Source organism: Fukomys damarensis, unplaced genomic scaffold, assembly GCF_012274545.1.
Source record: "Fukomys damarensis isolate Sample0158 unplaced genomic scaffold, DMR_v1.0_HiC HiC_scaffold_8, whole genome shotgun sequence".
Taxonomy (NCBI): domain Eukaryota; kingdom Metazoa; phylum Chordata; class Mammalia; order Rodentia; family Bathyergidae; genus Fukomys; species Fukomys damarensis.
Window position 1 is genome coordinate 19,533,007 of NW_022900920.1, and position 22,256 is coordinate 19,555,262.

Genomic DNA, 22,256 nt, shown 5'->3' on the forward strand with positions numbered 1-22,256 from the left:
TGAATTCATTTGATTTCAGCATTAACATTTGAAAACCCACGCATTCCCAAATCCAATTCTTAACCTGAAGAAAAGAAGCAGGGAAATGTAACAGCAGAGGACTTGACATTTTGTACTGATTGGATACCATACTGTTGAGCAAGACTTAAGTGAGAGTTTTGAATTAATTTTTGCTAAGACTTCTAGCTGACTTACCATCAATAGTTTTGCTTTTAACATCCATGTTAAATTGAAAGAATCTAACTGCTACATTTCATTTTTTTTATAGAGGTAATGGTTGGATTAAAGAGAAAAAAGACCTTTATTCATTTGGATTATTTTCTTGCCAGTTTCCTAGCCTTACCTGGTTTTTAGAGCAACATGAGTCAATTTGAGGAAGAAAGGTTTAACTCCTCTGAAGGAGGTAGCATACTTAAATCTATTGCATGGTAATCTTCCTGTAGACACTTCCTTAAATTTTATGTAGTGAAACTTCTAAGAGTTGATGAATTTTTAAATCCGAATTTTCCAAAATGTTGTTCTTAGAAGTGTGTTTGGTCCTAAGCTCCCTCCATTTGGGAGTAGCCTTCTCTATGAAAACCACAGAATCTATAATAAAACAGCATTTCTCAAATACGTTAGTGGGAACGCTGAATGTGCAAGACTCTGGGAATTAATATGGAACATGATGTGTTTTCTCCTGTCTTAGAAACAACTCACACACATTGACATATTAAAGGCCCTAATAAGTCCAGCAGGGAAGCAACCTGTTTAGCTTTCTTTACTTGCAGGTTTGCCCCTTTACTTAGTCTGTTTACTCTTTTAACTTTTCTCTGTATATCTTAAATCTTTATAATAATGGGGTAAAGCCAAACAATTTTACTGTTTTTGTGATCTTTGTTAGCATCCCACAGAGAGGACATTTCTCAAAGCTCTATAAGAAATATTGCTCTAATTGGCCCCATTTTACAATCGCTGGAGTTTCTCTTTTTTGAGGCAAGCAGGAAAATCATTGGACTATGGACTTACTGATTAAATCTGAAAACTTTAAACTTGGAAACTATTGAATGTCACAGGTGTGAATTCATTTCTCAGCTATACGATAATTTTCGTTATTGGTCAAAGCTGGTGAGATATATTGACAAGATTGAATTTTTACCCATCTGTAAAAGGAAAGCAAAAGATATTTTTTTCATTAAACAGTTTAAATCAGCAATGCATTTAGGTTCTTGAAAAATTCAAATTCTTTTTTTAAAAAAAAATTCAAATTCTTAAGAGAAACTTGCTGAAAGAAAAGCATCTCTCTTAAATTTTAGGTTCAAATAAATGAGGAATTTAAAAATGATGTTAAAGTGCTTAGATAATTATTTAAAAGGTAAGACTAAAATGTCATTTAATGTCTCAATACCAAGTGAGTAGATATTGGATTGCATAATTTGGCATTTTAGGGTTTGGAGACTTGGAGAGAGTATTTATAGCTTATGGTTTTAAAACCATAATCTCATGACGAATTTGGTTAGCATTATTAAAAGCCACATCTTAAATATCTATGCTTTGCAAAATACATTAAATTTATTAGTACAGTTGTCTGTTGGATTTTATTTTTAACCTGGCAGGAGCATGTGCATTTTAATCTAAATGTAATCTAAATGCTCAATTTTATCTCCAAACGCTTTACTTCATTAATTATGCAGACATAGTTTGCTAATGCAGTGAAACAACTCCATCCAAGATGTACTTTGATGCCTAATTATCTATAAGAATGGAAAATACTCTGATTAAAGAAATCACTCTCATTAAGAATCAAAATTCAGTTTTTCTCCCCCAGATTCAGTCCCCAGATGTCCTTGTTCCCTCACCAGTGCAGTCAGGCTTGGGGGAAGACGACATCCTAGCAGATGCCTGAGCTGGCACCGGGGCAAAGGTACAGTTATGGTTTCCCTGAAGGATAGGCTTCTGGGGTTTATTAGTTTTAGGCATATTAAAATATATTGATGAATCTAATGCTTTCCTAATGTCCTGTATTATTCCATGTGTGGCAAATAAACAGTGAAAGTCTTCTAAAGGGTGTTTAAGTTAAACAAATAAATTCTGGCTACATCAAGTTAGTAGATCAAGATGGTTTTCGTCTTTCCTTTCCTGCCTTGGCGGCTCTGATAAAATCAGAAACTTCTCTACCCTTTGGATTTTTAAGTAGGAAAGAAAGACCAGATTAAGGCTTGGATGCCTCTCCCTGGGCCCACTGAACCTGAACCAAGTGGCTGTGGGCTGCAGAAACAACAGCCCCTTTGTCGTCGTCATTAATCAAACCCACAAAGCCAGATGAATGGGAAGCATTTTTTAAAGTAAAATAATTCACTAGAATTTGGATGTGTTTCTCTTTAATTAGTTGGATGAGCCCTAAGTCTGAGGACTTGTCAAACACCTGGTTCTAACCCTGCGCTACTGACCTAGGGGGGAAAAGCCGGGGAGAGGCAAAAGGAGAGGCAGGTGGAATTAGCTGAATGACAGCCCCTTTCTGTGCAGCCTGTGCTCCAGATGAAAAGAATCATTACCACAACGATACTGCTAATTATACTGTCATTAAGATATGTCTTCGGTTTGCCATGGTGAAGGGGCCTTGCTTTTAGACAACATGATCCAGGAGACAGTGAACATGAGGAGCCCTGGAAGGCATTTAACCCTTTCACCAGCCACAACACCATTTGCCTCCAAACTTGAACCCAGAGGTTTGCAATTTGCTCTGCATCATTCTGCCCACATTGCATATAAACGATGTCAACATGGGCACGGAAGCTGCCACTGGAACTCATGTGAGGAAGGGATTTCTTGGTGTCCTTGCCACCCCCTACCAGTGGCAACTGTGGCTCTTATGTTCAGGGCTGCACTTGAACTCAGCCAGCACACTCAATTTCCTGAGGAATGTATCTTTAACCCTCTCTGCATCGGGAAACTGTGAAACACATGAGCAAACATCAGACTCTAGTGTTCCCAATTCTAGTGTGAATTTACAAAAGCAACCGTGAGTACTGAAAATTTAGGTTAGAGGGAGTGGTGCGGCTCGGTGGTTGAAAGCATAGGTTTTAAGTCTGATGAGACCCAGGTTTGAATTTCAGTCTCATAATTTGCTAGATATATGACTTTGAGTAGGAAGTTCTGAGCCCAGGTTTCCTCATCTGTAAAATGGAGTAAATAATAGTAATTGTTCCACTGAGCTGTGAGGGTGGAAAACTAGGTGATTTATTCAAAATGCTCGGCTTGAAAAACATAGAGCAAACAATGGGAAAATGGTTATAAAGTAATAGTCTCAGAAAATCAACTGAAGGTAAATCTGTATATTCCTGAAAATTCCCACCCTCTCAAAAGCAGCTGCCTATGCTATGATGAGTCTTACTGACTAAATCTCTGTTTCTGGAGTTGTGTGCTAGTAGGTTGCTGTAGATTCTACTTACATTCTGTCTAGAGAAGGCCAAGTAATCTACTCAATTCTTTCTTCTCTAAGTCTGTCCGTCTGTCGTGAATATAACAAGCTCTTCAAAACGGTTTGGGTAGCAGACACTTTTTCCAATAGGAGAAGTGTGCTATATGTTGGTGACATATGGAGTGTGAGAATGATAGCAGATATTTTCAGGACTTTGTTCTTCAGAACAATGAACCACGATACCCAAATAGGGTCATGAATTTTAGTGTGAATAAATCCAATCCTGTTGACATATTTTTAAAACTCTATGTGCCCCAGACTTCAGTTGGCACTGAGAATTCATAAAAGTTCTTTATTTCGTATCTTCTTCATACATATAAATGGATTTTCACATAGGAGAAGAATTTGAACTGTTTGGAAGGAAAACACTATTTATATTTCCAGTGTTCTTATACTTTATTTCTATTCTTTTATATGTCTGTGTTGAACAATAGTCTAGAGAAACCACAATGTGAACTATTGTAAAATCAGTCAGTCTTGAATTTCACACTTAAAGGGTGGGGATTTTTTTCTTGAAGCATAATGAACAGCACATATTGGGAGGATTTGCTTTGCTGACAAATACTGGTGAAGACCCAGTGTAGTGATGATAAGGAGCAAGTCCAAAGCAAGCTCCAAAGAGGTGAGCGTGAATACAGGCCTTACACGCGAACCTGCTAGCACAAGCTTGTGCACACACAACCACGCAAATTTTATGCAAAAATTGTATATATGGGTAAATATATGCACGCACAGCAGATGATCATTATTGTCCTATATCTCTCAGTTATGGGGATTTTCATTAGATGAAATTATTATTTTTATTTTAAAATCCCTCCAGTGATTATTTTAAAATCTACACATTTTGTTGGTTTTAATATCTTGCTAAAGTCAACTTCTGATCTTTGAAGGGTAGCTAAATCCATGAGCTAGTTAATTTCTACAACCCTTGTAAAGATGACATTGTATTGTCATGAATTTTAATTAAAATAGCAGACTTTGTTTAATCCTTTTATTAAAAAGGCTTCCTAAAATGCAAGTAAAAAGTTTATGTTAGAAAGCAGTTAATTTTTGAGATGTTTGAATATCCTTTGTATTCAAATCTTATAAACGTAGCTCTTTATCAATCCATTTTCCCCTTAGAAGTCAGTTTTCCACGTATTTTTGTAGAAAAAGTCGAGCCTGAAATTTGCTTTAAGAATAATTAGGGCCCTACAGTGTACGGCTGCTGTCTGAAAACTATATCTCCGAGCTCTTTTGCAATACAAGTTAATTAACTGGATTTAGATATTTGCAAGATGATATATTTAATGGGATTACTGCTCATATAATGTTCTCAGTGACTGATTTGCAATCTAAGCTCATGGAACCGAGTGCTGAATTTCCAGCTCTTTGAGAGTTAATGTCGTGTTAAGGAAAAGTACAATCTGAACTTCATTGTTCATGAATAGGTGAGTTATTCCCGTGAAATGGAGCCGGGCCCTCATAGGGCAGATGCAGATGCGTGATCAGGAATGCGCAAACCATCACATTCCAGCCACTGCCCCAGGTAGCTGGATCCCCACACCTGAACTCCTGACAAGTTCAAGGCAATTGTGTGTCTCGTCAAAATATAATGGCCCATTATTCACAGTCTGTCTCCCAAGTGGGATCAATTAGATGCTTCTGCTGCACAGGCTTAAAGATAAACAGTCATGTTTTGGTTGGTTGAGAGTTAAAATGAAACCATACATAACCATTCTGCACCCCTAGTCCTGGCCACTGTGAATGCTGCATGTTCTGAATCCATCTTTCAATGCAGGCATTCAAACTATTTGTGAGTATTTTAATGGACTAAACGGAAAGGTAAGTAATAATTTGCTTGGGTGGAAGAAGGACATCAGTAGAAAAATGACACTCTTCCAAACCAAACCAAACCAAACAAAACAGAAAGAAAGAAAAGAAAAACAAACAAACAAACAAAAAACCCTTTCTATTCAGGCTTGCTTTTGTCTCACTAGCCCTTTTTTTTGTTAAACAAATATGTTTCTGCCTGTCAATTGGATTTGGTCTAGTGTTATGACTTCAGTCATTGAACATGACATCACTAATGAATATAATTTAAATCTTTCCAATCACAGGACCACGCTGAAAATAGCATTTTAACTAAAATGTTGAAATTTTTATTACATGTATAAATATTAGCTCAGTCAAATCCTTATTAAGAGAATATTTAAACTTTCCCTCAGTTGAAAGAGTGCGTAATGGTGCATTGAATATCTCATTTGCGTTGGTACTTAGTGAAGCAGCTCTTTCTCCTTGACCTAACAGGATCATTTGCAGGGACCCAGGCTACTCCTTGTACCTTACTTCCAGATCGCTGCTTATGCCCCTCAAGCAAAAGGATGGCTTGAAAGGAAGCATCTGTCCAGAGCATACTACGACCATTTCCCTTGGACATTAGCTAGACAGATACTCACAAAGATGAACTTTCGGGCAAAAATAAAAGTGCAATTTGAATACAGGTGTCAAAAAGCCAGAGAGCAGAATTGCCAAATGCAAGGACTGAGGCGGCTGCAGGAGGTCATTTGGTCTAAATTCACTCGATGAGGAGAAAGATGTTGCTCAAGGAGATGAGTGACTTGCTGGATGGGACGGTTCTAGCTCTGGGTCCCATCCCACTCCTGAGGTCCTTGGAGGGAGAAGGTGTGAGAGGAGGAGGTGCGTGATGACGGGAAGGAGTCTAATTTCTGCTCTAATTTTTTCCTTAATGCTATACAAAGTCAGCAGCAGCCGGCAGCGTGTCCACAGCTCCCCTGTGCCTGCCACCTCCACCCCATTGAAAGGATGTCCTTTGTCAAACGTGGCTGGAGATTTAGGGGTTAGCACCCACGTCCATAGCCCTGCATACCTCCAAGGGCTCCTGACTCTTCCATCCTCTGCCCTCCTGACTCAGCCAGTGGCTTGGGGTTTTCTAGGCTGCTGTCCTTCCTTTCCCAATCTGCCTTAGATGTGGCCATCGCTGCTTGTCTGCTTCTTCCTGTGTGTTCAGCTTTGGAGGTTCATGGAAAGAACTATTTTCCTACCTTATTGAACTTTTCCTAAGTCAAGAGAATTGGCTTCAACCGCCTGCCCTTTTCACCTCATTAACCGACACAATTCCCTTAGATCTCAGCTCGTTTTCAAGCTCTCCCTGACCTGTGGAACCAGGTCAATCCCTGTATCAAAGTCCTTCCTAGCATCATATGTCTCTCCGGGTGGCACTTGACAGAAATGTGACCGTATATGTGTGTATGTATACACGTACACATGTGTGTGACTTTACATGTGTCGATAAAATCACAAGACCTTGTATGCATTTTTGCTTCTGTTACAATTTTTTATTTTGCAGTAGTCAAGACTTACAAGAAATTGCAACATAAGTACGGAGAATCCCTGCGTATCCTTCACCCAGCTTCTACCAACAGCCACATAGGACAAAACCAGAGGCCACATTGCTCAAAACCAGGGATTAACACCGGAACAGTGCTACCGATGCAGGTAAAAACCGTACTCAGATTTCAACGGTGTTCTTTTTTAATAGAAATGTATGTGTATTGTTTTATGACTTATTTAGTTTTTGATGACTATTATTACCCCGATCAGGATATCTCTTTGCAACCAAGAGGCTTCCTTGTGCTGCTCCTCTTACATTCGCCTTTCCCCACCTCGAAATCCTGGCAACCTCTGATCTTTTCTCCATCACTATAATTTTGTAACTTCTTCAAGGATATATAAGTGAAGCTATGACGTATGTAACCCTTTCACACTCAGAATCATTTCCTAGCGACCCATCCACATTGCTGTCTCAATGATTTGTCCTCTTTTACTTATTAGCAGTATTCCTTGGTATGGCTGAGTCAAAATTTGCTTATCCATTGACCTAATAAGGGATATTTGGGTTCATCCCAGTTTGGGCTATTGTAAATAAAATTCCTACAAACATTCACGGATAGGTTTTTGTATACACATACACGTTTTCTTAGGTAACTATTAAGGAATAAAACTGCTAGGTTATACAGTAAGTGTACACCTATAAGAAACTTCCAGACTGTTTTCCAGGATGGCTATATATCATTTTACATTTCCATCAGCAATATACCAGAGATCCAGTTGCTCGGCACCAGCATCGCCCCTTGGTTCTGCCACTGTTTTTTATTTTAGTAATTCCAGCAGGTGCGTCGTGGTATCCCATGTCTTTAATTTGCATCATACCTAATGACAGTGAACACTTTCTTATGGTCTTATTTGCCATTTTTATATTCCCTTTGGTAAAGTGCTGGTTTCTGTCTTGCCAGTTTTCCGGTGAGTTTTCTCTTTTTTATAAGTACATGTTTGCAGTACATAACGCTTGCATTCCTTGTGTGGAGTGGGATATGTGCCTCACGTATCTTAATTCCTGTTTGGATTCCCTTTCCCTCCCTGCCATCTCACTTCCCTTCATCTCCACTCCCTGTACCTACGAGAAAGGTCTATCTCCCTATCTCCTATTATCTATTTTTTATTTTATTCTTTATTTATAATTTGGATTCTCATATAAGGGAAACCAAGCAATATTGAAGCTCATGTGTCTGATTTATTTCACTTAAAATTATGGTTTTTAAGGTGCGATCATTTTCTTTCTACATGTGTGTAAATCCCACATTTTCTTTGTTGATGTATCTATTGATGGACCTACAGGCTGCTTCCAGGATTTAGCTGTTATGAATTGTGTTGCTATAAACATGGATATGTGTGTATCACTGTAATATGATGTTTTAAAATCTTTTAGGAAGGTACCTAGAAGGGGACTATGAGGGTCAAATGTAATTCCTAGTTTTTGTTTTCTAAGGAATCTCCATACTGATTTTCATAGTGGTTGTGCTAGTTTACATTTCTGTCAACAATGAAAAAGGTTTCCTATTTTCCCCTGCAGCCTTGCCAGCATTTGTTATTGATTTCTTGATGATGGCCGTTCTCTCTGGGGTAGAAGGAATCTCAGTGTTGTTTAATCTGATTTCTTGAACCCCAGTGATGTTGAACATTTCTTGATGCACTTATTGGCCCTTTGTACTTCTTTTGTGAAATGTCTATTCATTTCACTTGCTCATTTTTTGACTGGTTCTTTTATTGGGGGGGGTCTAATTTTTTGAGTTCTTTTTGTATTCTAGATGTTAGTCTTCTGTTTGAGGAATAACTGGCATTTTTTTTTCTGATTCTGTAGGTTGTCTTTTCACTCTGTTGATCGTTTCATTTCCTGTGCACAAGCTTTTTAATTTGACATGATCCCATTTGTTGATTCTTGGTGCTATTTCCTGTGCAACCAGGATTCTGTTCAGAAAATCCTTGTCTATGTCTATGACTTCAAGAGATTTATCTATTTTATCTTCTAGCATGTAAACTGTTGAGTGGAAGAGAAAAGACCAAAGCACATCCAACTATTTGATTATTGTTTGTTTAGTTTTTGGTACCAGGAATTGAACTCAGGACCTTGGGCTTGTGAGGTGGATATAGTGCCACTGAGCTAAATCCCTGACCCAACTATTTGATCTTTGACAAAGGGGCCAAAAACATACAAGAGAAGAAAGATAGCCTCTTTAATAAATGGTGTTGTGCCAGGGATTTAGCTCAGTGGTTCTGGCACCTGCCTCACAAGTACAAGGACCCGAGTTCGATCCCCAGTACCAAAACAAAAACAAAAACAAAAACAAAAAACCCAAAAAACTGGTGTTGGAAAATCTGGTTATCCACATGCAGATTAGATCTAGATCCATATCTCTAAATCTCTCACCATTCATTAAAGTAAAAATGGATCAAAGAACTAAATATTAAAACAGAAATGTTTTAACCTGCTGGAAGATAAAATAGGCATACCTGTTTTCATCAGGATTTTTTATATTGCAAAGATTTTAGATTTTTGTCATAAGCCTTTTTCTGTGCTTATTGAGATGATTATGTAATTTTTTTGTTTTTGCTTCTGTTTTGCATTGTATTACATTTATTGATTTGCATATGTTGAACCACCCTTGCATTCCTGGGTGAAGCCTAGTTGGTTATGATGTATGACCTTTTGATGATTCATCATTCTGTTTGCCAATATCTTGTTGAGAATTTTTGCATCTATATTCATTAAATAGACTGGTCTATAATTCTCTTTTTTAGTTGGATCCTTGCCTGGTTTGGGAATCAAGGTAGTAATTACTTTAGGAATACTCCTTCTGTTTCAGTTTCATTAAAGAGCTTGAAAAGTATTGGTGTTAGATCTTTCCTGAATTTTTTGTACTATTTAGCAGAGAATCAATCTGGACTGGACTTTTCTTAATTGGTAGGGTTTTTTTTTATTACTGCTTCAATATCATTGCCTGTTATTAGATTATTCAGGGTTTATAAATCTTCTTAGTTCAGTTTTGGTAATTTATATGTATCCATTTCTTCTGAATTCTCCAATTTTTTGGTATATAGTTATGTGAAGTAGTTGTTAGTAATCTTTTTTATTTTGGCAGTGTCCATTGTGATTTTGCCTTTTTAATTTTTAATTGCCTTTATTTGGGTCTTTTCTCTCCATTTGGGGGGTTTGGTCATCTAAGGGTCTGTCCATTTTGTTTATCCTTTTGAAGAACAAACTCTTCAATTTATTGATTCTTTTGTCTTTTTTTAAAATCTCTACTTCATTGCTTTCTGTTCTAATCTTTATAATTTCCTTCCTTGTTCTACCATTGGGTATTTATATATGTATATATATAGGGCATTGAAATGCATCATTAGGTTATTTACTTGGGCTCATTCTATTTTTCTGATGAAAGCACATGCATAAAATTCCCTTTTAAAGCTGCTTTTATTGTGTCCCACAGGTTCTGGTATGTTGTACTGATATTATCATTTAGTTCTACAAAGTTTCCTATTTGTTCCTAGATTTCCTCTGTAATGTATTGTTTATTTACAAGTGCATTATTTAGTTTTCATACATTTGCATAATTTCTGTTTTTTTCTTTTGTAGTTAAATTCTAGTTTTTTATTGCATCATGATCTGATAATATGCATGGTATAATTTCAATTTTTTCTTATACTTTAATAATTTACTTAAGGCTAATTTACTTATTGGTTAGCATGTGGTCTATTTTGGAGAAAGTTCTGTGTGCTGCTGAAAAGATTGTATATTTTGTGATTGTTCAGTGGAACATTCTGGAGATGTCTATCTATTAAGTCCATTTGTTTGCAAGCTTTGTTCAACTCTGGTATTTCTTTGTTGATTTTTTGTCTACTTGATCTGTTTATTTGTGATAGTGGGGTAGTGACAGAGTATAACTGTGTTTATATTTATTTGATCTTTTATGTCCAGTAGTACTTGTTTTATGAAGTTGGGTGCACTGTTGTTCAGTGCAAACATGTTAATAATTTCTATTTCTTCCTGTTGGATTGTTCCCTTAACCAATACATAGTGACCTTCTTTGCATCTTTTGATCAGTTCTGGCTTGAAGTCTACTTCGTCTATATATAGGATAGTTATACCTGCTTTTCTGGGGGTTCCTGTTGCCTGAAAATTTTTTCCATTGTTTGGTTTTTAGTCTGTGAGTTTCTTTTTGAGTTAAATATGCTTCTTGGAGAGAACATACCATTGAATTTTGTTTTTTGGTGCATTCTGCCAATCTATGTCTTTTGATTGGGGAATTGAAACTGTTTACGTTGAGAGTTTTACTGATAGTTATTCACTTATTTCTGTCATTGCCTTATTTTTCTGTTGCTTATTTCCTATCTTTCCCTTCCACTTAACTGCTCTCCCTACCTGGTATATTAATTCTATTAGTTTTTTGCGAGGAGAAGGTTTTTTGGTCATTGTTAGCTCCATTGTCTCTTTCTAGGGTATCGTTGAGATTTTTTCAGAATGTTGGTTTGGTAGTTATGAATTTCTTTAATTGCTCTTTGTCATGGAAATATCTTATTTCTCCATCAGTTTTGAAAGATAGTTTGCAGGATATATCAGCATGGGTTTAAAATTATTTTCTTTTGGGTTTGAAAAATGTCACTTAACTTTTCTGGCCTTTAAGGTTTGTTGAGAAGTCTACTGTAATTTAATGGGTTTACATTTTTAAGTGATTTATTGCTTCTATCTAACCACTTTTAAGACTATTATTGTATTTGACTTTTGGGATTTTGATTATGATGTTTTGTGGAGAAGTGCTTTTGTGAACATGGCTATTTAGAGTCTATATGCCTCACTTATTTGTATGTTAAATTATCTTCCTTTATTGGGAAAGTTTTTTGCTATTAGTTCAGTAAACAGAGTTTTTGTTTGTTTGCTTTTGTTTTGTTTTGTTTTGTTTTGGTACTGGTGATCCAACTCAGGTCCTTGGGCTTGCAGGCAGGCAGCAGAACCACTGAGCTAAATCCCTGGGCCTGCACTGTCTTTTGATTTTTCACTAATTCTAATTTTCGTAGTCTTCTTTGTGTCATTTTAGAACTGTTGGATCCATTTTTGATGTTCTTTTGTTGTTCTTATCTATCATTAACTGATCACCAACAACAGCTGTGTCTTCCAGTTTTGACACTTTATCTTCATATAGAGTACTTTTGCTGCCCATTTTGATAGAATTTGTAATCTATTTAATTTCTACTTGGAGACTTTTTATAGATTCTAGTTCTTTTCTGTACTGGTCATTCATATTTTACATCATTTCTCTTAGTTCTGCTGGCTTTTAGTAGTGTCTTCTGTAGACTCACTGATTATTTTGTTTATTTGGCCTATTATCTGTTTATATAAATCTTCTGTGAGGTGGCCAAATGCCTTATTGATTTACTTTGTATTTCTTCTTATATATATAATATATAATTTACTTTGTAATTTTTTCCTATTATATAATATTGAATAATTCAGCTGTGTGGCCTTTGGGTTCCTCTTCTCTGATGCTTCATGGATCAGCTCTGGGGGAGTTGCAAGTTTTTGGAGGTGTTTTATTGCCTCATCTTCCCATGTTTCTATTTTTTATTTGTTTTATATTTAATCTTTTTTTTTTCCTCATTGAGTTTATTGGTACATTTTAGGTCTACAGTACAGTTACATTCATCATTGGGATCTTGTGCCTTTACATGACAGGTCTTGGTTCTCATTTTTTCCCCTTGTCCCTGCCCTCCCTTCACCCCTCCTCCCTCCCCCTTTGCAAACACTTCATTTCCATTTCTTCATTTTCTCATATTTTTTCTTTTCCCTTATTACCTTTCCCCTACCCTTCCCACTTTCCCTACACCTTTAGCCCCTTTCTTCCTATTTCACATTGTCCATTATATCATTAGGATCTTATGTACTGTTATAGTTTATTCAGACCAGAAAAACTATTCAGTATTTACACATGTGACTTATTTATTTCACTTAGGAGTATATCCTCAATATGTATCCATTTTCCTATGAATGAATCTAATTTCTCATTCTTTGTGGCTGAGTAATATTCCATTTTATAGAAAAACCAGTTTCCAACTGATGGGCACATGGGCTATTTCCAAGTTTTAGCTATTACAAACTGTGCCACTATACATAGGTGCATATATATCTTTGTGATATGATTCTTTTAATTCTTTTGGAAAGATACCCAGCAGAGGGATGGCTGGGTCAAATGGAACCTCTAGTCCCAGCTCTTTGAGCTATCTCCATGTTGATTTCCATGGTGGTTGCACCAGTCTGCACTCCCACCAACAATGTATATTCAATCTTGTGGGTTGATTGTAGTGGAAAGCTTTGTTGCTAGTATGGAGACCTCTTCAATGAATGTCTACCTTTTGGTGGTGTCCTAAAAGTGTGGCTATTTTACCTTTACTTCTGCCCCAGGATTCAACCACCTCCATTTATTTGGGATAGGAGGTAACAGTACATTTGGCCCATTACCCAGTTCTTCAAGGATGGGCAGCAGTATTGTTAATGACCTCAAGGCAATCCAGATATTGGCAATCCAAGAAAACCAATTAATAACAACAACTATTTTATCTTGGTTATAGCAATAAAATCATCATCCATTATAGCATCAAAGTAAACACTGACAGAGCCTAAGGACCAATGCCACACTTAACCATTGAAAAGAGATCTATAATTATACTATGAAGACAAACCAAATATTGACATACTACTGGCTGACAATAAAAATCTACTAAATGGAACAACTTTAGCTCTACTAACTCTTTTGTAACGCTAACTAGCTATGTAGAGGTTCATAAATCTTGGCACTTACACTAGGAAAGTTAGAGGGAGTAGGGAAATGGAATAATGCAAAACACAAAATTTAAATAGTCTATCATTGAGCTATGAGAGGGAGGAGAGAAAAGTGATACATGGGTTCATCCTATTGAGGAGTAAAAGGAAATCAATAGTGTTCAAAAACAGGAACAAGGAAAAAGAAAAAGAAAATTAGAGGAAAATATTGGAAATGAAACAAAGATAAGAGAAAGCAAGTTAGGGAAAATGAGGAAATAAAAGAAAAAAAAAGAAAAAGTCAAAAAAGGGAGAAAAAAACACCCCTACCTGCAAAAACAAAAACAAAACAAACAACAACAGCAAAAAACCCCAACAAACCTGGTGAAGGAGAGAGAGAAATAAAAATAATTGTGTCAAAGGAAAAAATAAAAGTCCTGTGTTTTTGAGTGAGTGATTTCTTTCCAGGTTCTGCAGTCTTGGAATCCACCCAGTCATTCTCTCCACCCACCTTAAAGGCCTATGGGTTTGAGGTGCCCTTCCAACACCGAGGCCCCTCTGTCCATTCACATCAAACTGTGGTAACTCTCCCAGCCAAGGTATGTCCTTACTCACATTGGCAGGTGGGAAATGTGATCAACCTTTTGGTCCCTGCTGAACTTAATGTTGACACGTGTGTCCCAAGAAGGGCAGGTATCCTTACAACCCGAGCTTACACTTCTCAAGGGGGACTATGTCTGTCCTGCTCCCTCTCTGTGGTGGGGTCCTGTGTTTATGGCTCACCCAGTCACCGTGAGAGGGTGGCACTCAAGGCCCTGGAGTTTCTTGGCCAGGTCCATACTTTCTCCCCGGGTCTGATGGCTTTCCAGGCTTGCCTTCTCTCCCTGGGTACTGTCCTTGTCCAAGAACACGTCCCTTGGTAGACTGTACCTGTGCTGCCCTGTGCCAAGAGAGAATGAAATGTGGTACTGGCTTGAAGCTGGTGGGTGGTTGTGCTGTGTGGCCATTACTGGCTGCTGCTTCTGCTGGGGGAGCTGCAGGACAGGCCTGGGTCTGTTTGTTTTCTTGCTGTTGAATTTAGTGTTCTTTAGTGTTCAGTTTGATACAAATGCTTTGTTGGATACATTATATAAAATATTTTATTTTTTTGTGCTTTGCCTGTTTATCTTTCTAAGATGAATTTTTAAAGCAAATTTCTTAATTTTGGTTAGTTTATCCATTTTTTAAGCCTAATACTTAGATATCTTGTCTAAGAACAATTAAGCCAATCCTAACTCACAGAAGTTTTCTTGTGTTATTTCTAAACGTTCTTTAATTAAGATCTATGATCCATTCTGAGTTAATTTTTGTATAAAGTATGATATTTAGGTTGAAGTCCACTTTTTGTTATTATTATTTATATCATATAAGTTTTCAATTACTCCAGCGACTTAAAATGACTACCCTTTTTCCATGGAATCCTTTTGTTGCTTTGTCAAACAGTGAACTTCCTTGGATGGAGTGGAGCATTTATGATATTTGATTGGTTTATTCATCCCTATTATAATCCATGAGGGCAAGGACAGTTCTTTTATTTCTTTCCTATTTTGTTCACCATGAAATTCCTAGCATCTAGCGCACTGTCTGAAACATAGTTAATGTGCTCAGATATTTGTGGAAAGAGTAGTCAAATACATAAAAACATTTGGAAGATGCTTCTGTTTCTGTATTTGGGGGGGGGTGTTTTAAAGAATGGAGGTAACATAGGACTGGAACAAATCACATGTCATTATTTATTTTTCCGTGTGTGTGGTGATAGCTCAACCTAATGGTTATGGTTTACATCTGGATGTACCCTGAAGCCTCATGAGCTGATAGATTGGGCTTCCGGGAGGTAGTTGGGTCATAGGGTCATCAGACTCATCAGGATTTTCCTGCACTGATGAGTTTACAGGTAAATGTGATGTTGGGAGGTGAAGCCTGATTGGCGGAGGTGGGTCGCTGGGGGCGTGGCCTGGAGAGTATCGTTCCCTTTCTCCTCTCTTGATAGGTCTTTGCTTCCTGCCTGCTATGCCATGAGCAATTCTCCTCTGCCATCTCCCTCCACCAGGCCGCCCTGCCTTGGAGCCAGCTGACGATGGACCGAAACCTCTACAAATTCTGAGCCAAAATACACCTTTTCTTCTTTTACTTGTGGGTGTCAGGTATTGTGTATCAGAGGCCAGAAGGTAGCTAAGACATAAATCTATTTTTTTAAATTTCTCTTTGCAAGAAATGTTTTTTTTTTCCTAATGTAGAGTTATTTTATGACTGCATCTAACAACTTTTGGAGTCGCTCCCAGAGCTGGACGTATATATGAAACTGTTCTGTTCTCAACCTCCAGTTCAGTGGAACAGTTAAACAAAGAACATTTTATTGATTTTTACAAGTTACTTATAACCATAGGGTAAAATACGCATTCTTGAAACCAGTATATCCTTGAGAGCCAGTTTCTAGGGAAATAGATTAAATTTTTCTATAGGAAGGCAGAGCAATGAAAAAAATAGATATTGCTCATAAAACACATTACAATGTCATAATGTGTGCATTTTATTCACATATGCCATGTTGGATTAATGAAAATGGTAATTTCAATTTTATTCTGGCCTCCTAGCTAAGAAAAACAGAAACTCATAAACCTTTTATTAGATACCAGGCAAAGAAAGGGAGAGGGATGCATGAGTGAAAAGCTCACTAAATTGGAACTAGTAAAAACAAATTCTTCTTTCCTTTGACTATTAGAATTTACATCATGCGGCTGGGATTTAACTCAGTGGTTTTGCAACCTGCCTTGCAAGTGCAAGGACCCAAGTTCAATCCCCGGTACCAAAAGAAAAAAGAATTTACATCATGCTTTTATTTCTATGTTAAAAGCCTCTCATTCATGTAAGGATGAATTAAAATAGATTAACAAGAAAAGGAATAATCCTTAACAATAATTTGTGATATTCCAAGCCTTTGCTGAGTAGTTCATGACTGATTGATTGTGACATTCGTATCCCAAAAGTCATGTAGTATATAATAATTTAATGTAATAATTACAGATCCTTTATTAAATGTTATTGGACTGTTTGCATTTTACTGGGATGTAATGGAGGTGTAACACAGACCCTGGCTCATAGGAGCTCTCCATACATTTTGGTAAATGACTGAAGACTTGAGTTTATCCAGTTGAGAATTATAGTCTGGAACTGAGGCTGGGCCCTGGGTGTGGAGTCGTGGGAGGGAGGGAAAAACCAATCTTCATAGGAATGCCTACTATGTACCATAAACAGTATAGGTGTTTTCCACATATCCTCTCACTTAGGTAACATCGTAACTCTTAAGATAGGTGGTATTTGTAAGTGATGGAGCCAAAGTTTAGGGAGGTTGAGTGAATTGATATCAAAGCTCACTCATTTCTGTTATACCATGCTAGTGATAATCAGGGCCTCATCTCTGATCAGCTCTGTGACCTTTCCTCCCCTCTTCCTCCTTTCTTAAAACAAGTTTTGTTTTAGATTTCTAGGGTGAGGGCTTCAGACAGTGTATTTTGGAAAACCCCCAGGGAATTCTGATCCAATGTGGGCATCACACACTGGGCTGGGTTAGGATGCCTTCACATGTTAATATCTATGGTTAGTTTTTGTGTTAAAAAATGGCCCTGACAGTTCTTCAGGTCAGTGCAACAGAGAGAGAGAGGGGGGAGAGAGAGAGAGACAGAGAGAGAGAGAGAGAGAGAGAGAGAGAGAGATCGTCTGCCAAAAGCAAAATATTCTTGGGCTACAAAGATGACAGTTTTTGCTTTTTGCAAATGTATGAGTAGAGGTAGGCATCTCCAGTGCTTAAATCCCTACAACAAGGCTAAGTCAAGGAAGAGCTTTGTGGATAAAAGGAAAAAGCCACACTGTGAGAAGTAGGGAGTCTTCTTGAACAGATGGGAATTGAACAATGCGTCGGAGACAATCAGCAGGCAGAAGCCGGGGGGCGGGGGGTGCAGACAGGAAGCATAGGTGTGTTTGAGGCAAGGCAACAGGACCAGTTTCAGAATGGAGGAGGAAGAAGAAGATGATGGCAGGGTAGTTTGGGACCATGTGGCAAAAGCTAAAAGGAAGCAGAAGTTTTGGAATTAATTTTCCAGGAACAGATGGAATCTATTGAACATATTTGGCCAGAAAATGAATTCGATCTGACTCTGGACTTGGGGATATGTAGCTGGCATGATGTATGAAGTGGATCTTGGGTTGGGACAAGAAGAAAACACTAGGTACTACAGCATCCTAGCTGTTAGCAAGGAGCTGACTCCTAACATTGTCAGGGATGAAGATCCTTAATCTTATTTTTAAAGGAGCAGGAGAGAGGCAGCCACTATGGGGCCTTTAGAAAACCAGTGTATGAGAAACAAAATAACCCATTAAAATTCAACACAATACCCTGAATTCCTGTTAGTCATTTTTGAATAGAGAAACAGGCATTGGTTACACAAAGATAAGGGCGAGATGCTTAACAGCAGGTAATTGAGATGCTCTGCAAGTGGAAGGAGGAAACGGGGCCCACTCAAGATGACTTTCGACTTGGCGGGGGAAGCATGTAAGGTGCATCCAGCATACATTCTGGGTTGTCCCTCTGTCGCCACCAGTTTAAACAAACTCTTCAGTGTCCTTGTGAATTTGCATCGTGACATGTTAGGAAAGAATAGCCCTTCAGTGTATTCCTGAGCGAGTGGCCAGGTCACCTCTGCAAGCAAATACTTTACAAAATAGGACTACTGGCCTCTGCCTCTGCCCTGAAGCAAGCACACGTTAACTCCTTCAGAGCAGGCACTGAAAAGCTTACATTCAGGATACATTAATCTGAAAACAAGTGTACTTTTGTGTCTGGGGAGGATTCTTTTCATTGCCATCAATTTAGTACATCGATAGACTGAGATTCTAGCTTCACTATCAGGTTGCCCTCCAAGCTCGGCCCCTCTGCAGGCTACGGTACTTAATTTAGACTAATCTGAAGCTGAATGAACTGTGTATCTGCTCTGATTCCTTTCCACCGTCATGAACACTCTCATTGCCCTTCCCTTCCATGGCAGGTGCTGTTTCTGGGGAGGAAAAAATGACCTTCGGGCAGTATGAATTAAACTCCGTTGATAGGATGTTACCCAAAGGCAAAAGAAACACACACATACACGTCCACGTGCTAGCACACACATGCCCAAATGCCCATAGAAACTAGACACAGGCGTTCTTTTTTGGATCTCCTGATATGGTATCACTAATTATGTCATGCTGGGAGTGATATATAGGTAACTACCAGTCTCTAAGTACCTTCTACCCTGAGTTTTTTTTAAGATTTCTATACTGCTTTGGGCTAAAGTCTGCCACAACTGGGGGAAAAGAGGTTTTTGTTCCTGTATTCTTAGGGTGCCCACAACCAATCCTGCTTAAACATACAGGACTAAATCTGTTTTCTTTTTGTTTTGTTTTGTTTTTTGTTTTTAGTTTTATTTTACTACTTTTGTCTTCTTAGTAAAGGAATTGGAAGTATTTACAATAGACATTTCTATTTTTCAAATTTGTAATACTTTAAGAACACTATGTTCCTATTGTTTTGTTAATAACCCTAAAATAATACTATGAATGCATTGAGCTCTTCCCAGGAACCAATCCACAGCTGTGCATTTCACCTGTATCAGCCTTGGACCACACCATGGCCCACTTTGTAGGAGACAAAGGAGAGGCTGGACCCGGGTGACAGCTCGCTAGTGGCCATGGGCTCGGCTCTAAAGCCGTGTCCTCCACATAGCGTGTCATTACCCAAGGTGACTTTGACAACTTCAACAAAGCTCCATCCTCCACTAGTCTTTAGCTCATGATTCAACAAGAGAGTTAAAGTTCTTTGTTTCATCCTGTTTCTTATTTGTTCTGTTTTAAACCAAATGGAAAGGAGGTAGGTAGGTCATGAGGGTGGAGCTCTCACAGATGGAATGAGTACCTTGTAAAAGGGACCCCAGAGAGCTCTGTCCCCTTCCGCCAGCCGTGCTGGTGATCTAGAACATGGAGGAAGCCCTCCATGCAAACTCTGGCCATGCACACACTCCAGTCTTCGACTGTTGTTTGTAAAGTCTGTGGTGCATTGTTAAAGTGGCTGATGAAGACAGCAAGGAATCTGCATAAGTAACAGGTGCACAAGTGAACCAGCTGGCCACATCCTCTCAGATTTGACAGCAGAGAAAATGACTTTGGTGAGGCAATAACACAGAGGTGAACCTTTTCTAACAACTGCAGTGTCCCCCTGAGCTGGAGAGAATGTGTGTGTGTGTGTGTGTGTGTGTGTGTGTGTGTGTGTGTATGTGCACCTTCCCCAATATTAATGTACCTTCACCTTCTTTAAACTATCACTGAAAATCAGAGATCAGCTGCTCACACAATGACTGAGGAGTAAACCTAAGGACCAGATTAGTGAAGGAATACAACTCAAAGTGGAACTTTGTATAACTCAAGAGCAGAATGAATATATCTGCTTGTCCTCCTGTTACATCTGCAGCATGCACTGCAGTGCCTGGTACTTGGAAGACACTCAGCAAATATTTATTAAATAAACCAATGAATGAAAGTCCAGGAAGTCTCTTAGAAGTGACAGGAGGAATTTGCATCCTCGGCTACTTTCCTGCCTGCCAGGAGACAGGCATCAGCACATGGTGGGGACACAAAAGCACAGAGAGAGGTAGGGCAAAGAAGTTTAGAAGGCAGAGAAGATGGCTCAAGCCCCATGTTTCTCCCTAATCTGTTCCTTGGGGACCTTCAGTTCTTCAGCACTGAGAAGGGAAATTCTTGTCAGAGAGTTTCTGAGCCAGGGCCCCAACACCAATGATCCCAGGAAATGATTTAATTTTTCGACCTCCTAGTTTCCTCCCTCAAGGAGTGAAAACTGGGAATTAACAGCAACCTTCCTCCCCAGTAATTATGGGGATTAAATAAACAAGACTTGCAAAGGCTTTTGAAATGTCAAGGTCAGGCCTAAGAAAGTGGGTGCTGCAAAGGGCATTGTTCCTTGCCAATGGGTTCCCTGAGGTCTTTGCTAATGAAGAGAGTTCTCCATAGCACTTCAGTTTCAAGGCATGTGCTAGGAAGGGTCAGGCAGAGCATATCAGAGACTGAGGCAAGTAAGAGAGGTGCAGTAGAAGAAGAGAGAGAGAGAGAGAGAAGCAGCGGCCTTATTTTCAGTGATTCCAATCTCTACCATGGGATAAGGCAGGATGACTTAACTCCTAGCTTGGACTCCGACTCAGTCAATAACTTTGACCTACAGTTCCTCATTGTCAGGAAATGAAATTTTTGGATTAGATAAAGAGAAAGGATAATAAGCTATCGATATCTTCCAAAGGGGAACCATTTTGAACCATCCCACATCCCAAATTGATCATTTCATCTTTGATTGGATAATTTGAGTTTTCCAGAACTAGAATTTTGAAATGTTAATATTTTTGGAAGCAAACAACCCAAACAAAGACCTGGAGCTAATTACCTACTTCCCTTCAAACTCAATATCCTTTTATTTTTGCTTAAAATGAAAAAAAGAACAAAGGCAATGGAACAAATAACTTTAACTTCCTCTTTTTGAATTATGAGCTAGCGAGAAGACTACCTGGGATAATGAAACTTTGTTGAAGTTGTCAAAGTCACCTTTGGGTAATGACGTGTGGAAAGGTCATGGCTTTAGAGCTGTCTCCATGACCACTAATGAGCTGTATCACTCTGAACAGGTTCCCCCAAACTTTCCAGCCTCTCCCTGTCTTCATCTCCTACAGACCGGGCTGTCACAGGGCTAAGGGCAGATGTAGGTAAAGTGTGGACACTTGCACTGATTCATGGGAAGTACTCAATTGACTAACATTATTTAGAATTGTTACTCAAGATGATAATTGCATCAAGGAGCTCTTAAGAGAGAAATGAACAAAAGTGACCAAAAGTGAAACACAAATCATAATTTCTCAATTATGGCTGAGAAAAAAAGAACAGCTAACATTAGTTAAGAAAGTAATCTGAGCATCCATGGCTAAAGGTCCTGACATGGTATTCAAAGAACTTCCTGGGCAGCTCAGTCTTTAAGAGAATCTGAGGTTGGGTTTGCTGCAACTCTTCAAATGGTGAGGACACGATGATTCTAGTTTATCCCAAGCAACTGTCCAATAGGCATATTACACAGTGACTAATACAATGTGTAGCTCCACCTAATGTTTGTGGTAAACCTACTCATGCATTTCTCTGCTGATGCACCACCATATAAATTATAATAATTTTAGATCTATGTTAATGGTAATTATGACTTGCACAAGAATAGCTAAAAGTTCTCAGTGTGAGCAGTGCCCTCTGCATTGGAAGGACCTTCAGTAGGTGGCTTCCCTTTGAAGTCAGCATAAATGATACCTGTAAACCAGCTTCTCTGGCAGGTCTAATTGGGATGTATAGTATATGGAGAGTGCATTTAAACAAACAACTTGCATTCTGTATGGAGGCTTAATAAAAGTTTTCTCTAGTCATTAGATTCTGTTTCCAAAATGCAATTAAAAACCCAGTAATAACTTTAATAAAGTTTATATTAGAACAGGTTTTTTAAAATCTGTGTGCATACCAGCTCTCATACTTGAGATATTC

The 22,256-nt window shown here is 38.4% G+C and overlaps 1 protein-coding gene across 1 annotated transcript in view; it reads left to right on the plus strand.

The window, feature by feature from the left end:
• The window catches only part of Rab11fip2 (RAB11 family interacting protein 2), a 97,379-nt gene extending 80,786 nt beyond the window's left edge, over positions 1–16,593 (plus strand). The window contains exons 7-9 of the transcript XR_004516282.1: positions 6,810–6,958; positions 14,079–14,209; positions 15,640–16,593. The gene's annotated coding sequence lies outside the window, so the exon portion shown is untranslated. The remainder of the gene's footprint in view (positions 1–6,809; positions 6,959–14,078; positions 14,210–15,639) is intronic.
• The last annotated feature ends 5,663 nt before the right edge of the window (positions 16,594–22,256 follow it).